Source organism: Bidens hawaiensis, unplaced genomic scaffold (genome assembly GCF_021521415.1).
Source record: "Bidens hawaiensis isolate Kalapana, Puna unplaced genomic scaffold, B.hawaiensis_p1.1 tig00041743_1, whole genome shotgun sequence".
NCBI lineage: Eukaryota > Viridiplantae > Streptophyta > Magnoliopsida > Asterales > Asteraceae > Bidens > Bidens hawaiensis.
Genome location: NW_027505737.1, coordinates 155,665 through 163,915, shown reverse-complemented (window position 1 = coordinate 163,915; position 8,251 = coordinate 155,665). Strand labels below are relative to the sequence as shown.

Below are 8,251 nucleotides of genomic sequence, written 5' to 3'. Positions count from 1 at the left end.
ATTAAGTTGTTGACTAGTTTCAGGTTCTAGTTATGAAAACATTATTTGTGTTTCAACTTAGATATAAGATGTGTACGGTTACACAACCATCTTATGTATTACAATTAAACTTGTCTACCAAATACTGATCCTGTATAATGCAACCTTTTATGTATGTACACAATGTACAAATAATGCTTAGCATTTGTTCGCTTATTTTCACACACAACACATACATGATCATTTGAATTCTTGATTTCAATAACACAAAACTTAGGTCTTTGTTGTGTGCACAAGATCAGGGTAAGCTGAGACACTCGTGAGCCGCTTGAGATTAGTTCATTAAAAGCTAGAATCAAGTCGAGCCTAAGCACAAGCTTGTTCAATAAGCAAGCCCGAGCTTCATATACCGAGCTCTGTTAATCTCATGAGTCTAATCTAGCCTATTGTTTATATGTATATAATAAAATTGTATTTCATATAACAAATATTCATTTAATACAAATCATTACATATAAATATGCTAAAAGTCGAGCAGCTTTAAAAAAATCTCAGGAACCGAGCTCAAGTTTTGAATATAGAGCTTAACGGGCTGACTTTGAGCTTGAAAACGCTCAAGCTTGGCTCATTTACATGACAATTTAGTAATGTTGGTTTTTGGGTTTGAAATCATATCGAAGGTTGAAGAGTTGCATAGAGAAGTGAAGAAAGAGAAAGACCTAAAATCTGTGTACAAGATGAGGTTGGAAAGAACACAAGATTATCTTAAATATTGTCTGCAAGTAGCACAAGACAATGGATTCTTGAACCTTATTCTTAACAAAAAGGATAAACCTCAAGAATCATCATCCGTTTCGGTATCATCTCAGAGTCCCTCGTCAGCCATCATTCAAGCATCCACGGATCCTCAAACGCCACCGGTTGTTCCACAAAATACGGATCTTTCAGCTCTCGTTGAACAAGCCAAGAGTAACGGATGGTACATTCATCCACACGAGGTACGTATATAGGCTTGTCTAACCTACATTTCTAACATCACACGAACCTAAATGAAATTTGTGAATTTGAGTTTAATCTAAACGGTTTTTGGTTATTTTTAAGGTTGAACCCACAAACACATTTAGCTAAATGGGTAGGGTTCTGTTGATGTGACGAGTCCCAGGCTGACACATTTAACCCACTTATATTTATAATTTTTTAGAATTAATAACACAGATAGTCACCATTGATCTCTAGAAATAAATGGAGCTTAACCTTTTCCATAAGTGCATGTGAAATGACCAAAATAACTTTAACGCCAATTAAAATAAAATAATATATCGGGCATTTAAAAACAGTTAGTCTAAAGTCGTAATTTTTGAAACTTGAAGACTAAACTTGCAATATGACAAAACTACAGGAACCATCCGTGTAATTAATTCTTTGTTTTTTCTTAAACTTGTTTTATGCCATGACTTAACCTATGCCAAATTGAATAGCTAAAAATAGAGAAACCAACATCAAAGTTTAATAGTTAATATTTTAGAGAATTAATATGTTAAAACAATAGTTAATATTTTAGAGAATTAATATGTTAAAACAACGGGTTGTGCACATGTCAACTTGTAATGCATGTGTTGTGTTTGGGCTCACATATCTAACGCGATATTTTGGTTCATGTCGGGTTTGACCGGCCACCCCTGCTGTAGCATGTTCAAACCTTTTGACCCTCTTCCTTTTTAGCTAACTTTTCTAATATTATTATCACCTATCATATACAGATTGAACTCCACAAGAAAATAGCTCAAGGAAGCACAGCAGACATATACCAAGCAACATGGCGCGGTCTAGACGTTGCGGTGAAATGCATATTCCCTGACTTCTTTAACTTAAATGATTATGGAGTCAGCTTCTTCGCTCAAGAGGTCGAAACATTATCAAGACAACGTCACACCTACGTGCTCCAACTAATGGGTGCATGTCTTGACCCACCTAACCACGGTTGGCTTGTTACCCGAGTTCCTAAACATGACTTTAAAAGACTGGCTGCATGGCCCGGGTAAGAGGCGGAAAGAACGGCTCAACCCACTCCCCCCCGTTTGAGGACCGATTAGCCAAGGCATTAGAGATTGCACAAGGGATGCAGTATTTACATGAACACAAACCGATGATTATTCATCGGGATTTAAACCGAGTAACATATTTTTGGATGACGCGTGTCATGTGAGAGTTGCAGATTTTGGGCATGCTCGGTTTTTAACTAATGAAGAAAAGGCGTTTACAGGCGAAACAGGGACATATGTATACATGGCTCCAGAAGTGATCCGGAGCGAGCCGTATGATGAAAAATGTGACGTTTATAGTTTCGCGGTCATACTTAATGAGCTTCTAACGGGCGAATACCCCTACATCGAGACTGATTATGGTCCCTCCAAGGTTAACTAACTAAAACACACTACAAATAGGGTTGAAAATGAGCAGAGTCGAGCCAGGGTGAGCTCGGGCTTGGTTGGTTTACAGACTGAACCGAGCAAAATGTTGGGCTCGAGCTCGCTCGTCAAAAGCTCGAGCCACCTCATTCAGTTATAAAATTTTGAAGGTTTTTTTTTACAAATATTGACATACATAAAAACAAAATATAATACTTTTAACACATACATAATGCAGAATATACAAACTATATGACTTATAATTTATGTATATTAAAATTTGGGTTATGATTTTGTGTTATAATTTATATATATTAAATTTTTGGGTTAATTACCAATCACTGTATTCTGTAGCACAACTCCTGGCGTCTATAAGCACATTGCAACTAAAACTCACAACAAACATAAAGATCCAAACTTATATTTCCATACATAAAAAATTCTTATACATACATAAAAAATTGGGTTGTAACTAAACGAGCTAACGGGCCTAACAAGTGAGCCAACGAGCCCAACTTAACTTGGCTCAGACTCGCTCATTTACAAATGAGCCGATTTCGAGCAAACCAAGAACTCGGCTCAACTTGGCTTGGGTTCAATTTGGTTACAGACCTAGCCGGCTCAGGCTCGGCTCGGCTCGGCTTGGCTTGGCTCATTTACAAATGAGCCAATTTCGAGCTAGCTATGAGCTTTTTGAACGACCCTAACTACACACTAGTTTGGTATTCACATAGGACTCTTAACATCAGTTGGTGTGCATTTGTGTTTAATGATGAGCAGATTGCATTGGAAATTGGTGAAGGGAAGATAAGGCCAGCACTACCAAAGCATGAAGAGAATATTGAAGATCTTATTGAACTGATTCAACTCTCGTGGGATGAAGACCCGGAATACAGACCGTCTTTTGCCACAATTACTAGTGGTCTGAAATTGATTTCTAACAGACTTACTAATTCTCCATAGGCTTTCCCATTAATCTGTCCTAGAGGAATTCAATTTGTGGTTTCAAAAATTTTGTACTCGTGTTTGATTTGGTTTTTTAACAAAAAAATAGTTATGTTGTAATGCCGAAGATGATATAATGTTAGATTCGATAAATAATCATTAAGAAACCTAACCTGCATCAATAACTAGACCCGTTACCCAGCCTGCCTGACCTCTAAATATTGGATTACCAAGTAACATACCATTACCAATTCAGGGTGTAGAGTGTAATCGAGAAGGCCGCTCGTAAGCCACTCAAGACCAACTCACTAAAAGCCCAAATTTTTAATATACAATTATGATATGCACTTCTAGTTCCTAGGCCCTCGCTTCTTGAAGTTGACGACACCTCTATTGGTATTGAATTATTGATGACGGATCAAGAACAATGATCATTTGAACCTTTACTATTTATTACCTTTTGAACTTTTGGTTTTCATGTTTTGAACATTTTAGTATTGAAACTTTGGGACTTTACTTTGAATATTTTGTTATTCAAGTTTTGGAATTACATGCGATTCTTGACTCTTTTAGAACTCTTGGTACTAAATGTTACATAATAGTTTTTGTTTATTTTATGTGAAGAACAGTATTATTTTTCTAATACATAATAAATTTCAAATATTTTTTTATTTAAGTGCGCTTTTTTTTTTGCGCGTAACGCCTTTGATAACTATGATAATAACTAATTAAATACTGCTCACGACACGAGCGAAGCTCGAGCACAGCTTGTATACAACCGTAATACCAATCAACATCTCTTAAAAACAGAGAAACAATATGACGAAATAGATAAACTAGAAAACAGAATCATGCTTTGTTATGAATGATAGAAATGATTTTGACAATTAAGATCAGAATAATGTAAAAGAGTCACCCAGCCCCTCTCTCTCAACCCCCCCCCCCCCCCCCTTTTCTGTTTTCCTACAAAATCCACTTTGTACTGTAAAATAAATATAATAAAATCATATTTATGACTACATGAGGTTTACAAACACATACCAGGCTATCACATCCAAATCTTTAATTGGATTGCGCAAGGTCCACATGATCCACGGGTTGAAAAAATAAGCGCAAATACTCCTCAAAACAACCCGACCCATTTCTTAAAGGTCAATGCAGCCTCCCTCCTGTTTAACTGTGACTCTGTCTGAACCTTGGGAGCCTTCCCTTTACAAAATGTTTTATGATACTTCAGAAAAAGCGTTCGGTATTTATACTTATCCACAAACATTTTCCCCTTTTCCATCATCTCCACAACTTCATTAGCCCGAATAAAAAAACCGCCCCTGACAAACGTATAAAGTACAGAATCCAATAATTCTTGATCAAACTTCATCCCATGATAAAAAGCAAGAACCTTCATCTCACCCCAAAGTTCGGTAACCTCGGTATACTTCCCGCCAACCGCAGCATAACCCGTCACCAACGAATGAAACGTTTGAGCATTTGGGGCATGCCCTAAGCTTCTCATCTTTTTAAGAGCCTTTTCCGCATCTTGCATTAACCGTTTCCTACAAAAAAAGTGAATCACATTGTTCCAATCATGAACGCCACAGTCAACAGGTTGACCGTCTTTGATTTCCTGTAAAAGTTTCGCCATTAACTTAGCTTCACCACTTCCGACACACCCGTTGACCAGATTTTCAAACTCTTGTTGACCAGATTTCTCTAGTTTAGCTTCTTTCATTTCTTTAAACAGATTTAAAGCCCCTTGAGTATCTTTATCGACCACACGGGACTCGATCATTGCCTCATAGGAGCTTGCGTCTAGCTGGATCCCGGCTCTACGTGCATCTTTAACAAGTGATTTGACTTCTGCTGACCTGTTTTCTTTACAATACGCCTTTAGAAGAGATGAATACACAGAAGATCCTGTTTTGACACCACACATGCGCATCTCGTCAAGAAGATCGTGTGCCTGATCCAACCATCCAAGAGAAATGCATGTGTTGATTACTTGAACCAAAGGCGAGCTATCGAGTGAAACGGGCGAATCTTCTTTTTCCACCTTGACTAGAAACTCAACGAGCTCCTTTATTTTATTGGATTCCAAGTAACCTTTCACTAGTTTCACAAATATCGTATCTGTCGGTTTGAGAATGCCACGTTCGGTTGTGATAAGTTCTAATCGTGTTTGAAACTTTTTTATTAACGTACTAAGTAGCTCTTTAGCCTCTGCTTCAAGTTTTACAAACTTCCAGTCAACACGAAAGTCTTCATAAGTCAACGCATCAGTTGACTTTTCATCGGTCAAAATCTTTTCAGACTCTGCTTTGTCTGTTTTTATAACATCATACATAAAAGTGGACAACCCAAGAGAGTTTTGAGCTTTTTTCGCCTTCCGAATCATTTCAATCACCATACGCGACGCAGAATCTAAATCACCAAATTTCAAATGGCAAGAAAGTAAACAGTTATAAAACTCTCTAAACTGATTATCACTCAAATCATGCGCTTCATCAACATATCTCTTAAGCTTTCTAAGCTCTTCTCGTCTTCCATTCCGTTCATGCAAATGACCCATCAAGATCAACAACGTGACATCGGTTTTCACACCGATTCGCGGTATCATATCCAAAATCTCCTCAGCTTTCCTATTAACATCAAAGAGAAGACAACCCGCCAAAGCAATGTTGACAGCGGTTATGTTAGGCTTCATAGCAATCAAATGCGCATTACTCTTTTTACGCGGGTCCACTCTCCCGTCTTGGAACATAAAACCAATCTCGAGCGCCAACTCAGCTGCCAGGTAAGCACCAGGAGAAGTTTGTGACATGTGAGCTAATATTGCAGCCCATGTATTCACTGGCGGAAACTGCTCGGTTTCCACCAGTTTTCTCAAAACAGTCGCTGCATTCACAACCGAACCGTGTTTCGCAAGACATAACGAAAGATATATCAAAGTTTCCTTTTCTAGTAAGTTTTGCTTGTGATTATTAAGCGCTTTTTCCACTAAACCATACGCCCGATCGAGCCATTCACGCTCTAGACTTTGCGCAAAAGTCGCAATAACTTTGTTGACGATCAACTTTCTCGGAAAACCGTCCATGTTCATGTGCTGTTCGTGTAATTTCCACGCATCATTAAGCCTGTATTCGTCGAGCGCCGTTTGTAGTTCTTCACTTAGCTTACCGAGGTCTCTAGCCTGAACCAGGATTGAAAAAGATTGACATGGGTGGGCTGCAAAAAGATTGATTTTGGGTAGCACATCAACTGTTTGATGAAATGCCATAGTGAAATCTTGATATTCTAGCAGCCGGGTTGTCGGGTATCTTGGTAATCTAGCAGCATACAGAAGGTTTAAGCTGCAACATCTAAGTTTCCTTACCAACATTATGGAATAAAGTTATAATAGTCTCAGGGGCATTTCGTCGAACACTTGGTGGGTGAGAAGAAAACTACTGTTTAATAAGTGAATTGAGGGAAGATTAAATGAAATTGGCTAACTTTGCTTTGTGGGTAATGATTAATGTGGGTTTGGTTTACTGAATTTGAAGGTGAAAATGGGTGATGAGTTCGTGCCGATGGTGAAATGGTTTGGCGGCACAACAATCTGATACTCTGATATTAGTTTTGAATTTTTAGTTATTTATTTGTTAAGGTTTAAATGATAAAAGAGAATTTGGATTTTTAATCAATCATATCAATTTATTTATTTGTTTTCAGCGGGTAACTTTAATTAAAACGAACACCACCCCTATCAAGACGTTTCAGGACCGTAAGACCAACAAAACGCAATTGGGAAACAAAATTACACCCATCCCTTCACGTAAGGAGTTAAACGAAAAACCTATTTTATATCCAAAGATACCTTAAGGATTTAACTTCACCACCTTGAAGTCCGTCTAATTTTTTTGGAAAACAGACTTACTGCGTGTATTCAAAAAGCACCAACAGGCTATCATGATAATACCATATTACCATTCAATACTTTTTTCATTTTTTTTGCAAAGCAAAGCCGATGAGTGTAGCTAGTGACGGACCTAAAAAATTTTCTTATAGGAGTCGAATTTTTTTCGATACTAAGCTGAGTATCGGTATATATTTTTTTTGGTCTGGTTTGACCGCTTGGGTCGTGTCAAATCGATATATCAATTCTTTTTAGTCAAGTTCAAATCAGGTCAAAACCATGATTATATAAACTATAAAAGAAATCAATTTGAAATACAAATATATTTATAAATCAAATAAAGTAAATAAAGAGTGTTATTTTATATAATAATTAAACAGTATAATATAACAATATTCATGTAATAGGGATTGAAAAAACTAGATAACAACTTTATAGCTAGGGTAGTAGAAAATTGTTGTACTCTCTTCATCGTCAACCGCACATAATATAAGAAAGAATAGTCAGTAGTATAAACTCTTATATCCTTAATATTCTTTTTTTACTCTTTCCTGGTTATCATCTTGTAATGTTGGCCGGAAAAGCATCTGAAGATCAATCTTTACTTTCCTCACCTTCTTCAGCTATGTTTTTTTTTTCCTTTTTCCAATATCTTATAGGAGTCGGTGTCCAAATTTCACATTAGTTATTAGGATTTTAACATATATATGCAACTAAATTTTATTTTTCCATAGGGGTCGGTCGATCCTCCGCATGATAGTAGTAGGTCCACCCTTGAGTGTAGCGTAGGTAATTCCTGAACCAAAAATACATAAATAAGAGAAATCTTGCACCATGAGCTAATCATATTCCACACCAAGTTTACAAATTGACATGAAGTGAAAATAGAAATAGAATTTAATCGCACAACCTTCAACCCACATAACAATTATGATTCACACTTTATAGAATATAAAAGAATAAGATGTGACTTTAAAAGAATAAGATATGACTTTATTAAAATATAAAATAATAAATTTATAGCAGT

At 36.8% G+C, this 8,251-nt stretch overlaps 1 pseudogene; it reads right to left on the bottom strand.

Annotated features, from left to right (window-relative positions):
* Window positions 1-4,373: 4,373 nt before the first annotated feature.
* On the bottom strand, window positions 4,374-6,892 carry LOC143615040 (pentatricopeptide repeat-containing protein At1g03100, mitochondrial pseudogene; annotated as a pseudogene).
* Between the last annotated feature and the right edge of the window lie 1,359 nt (window positions 6,893-8,251).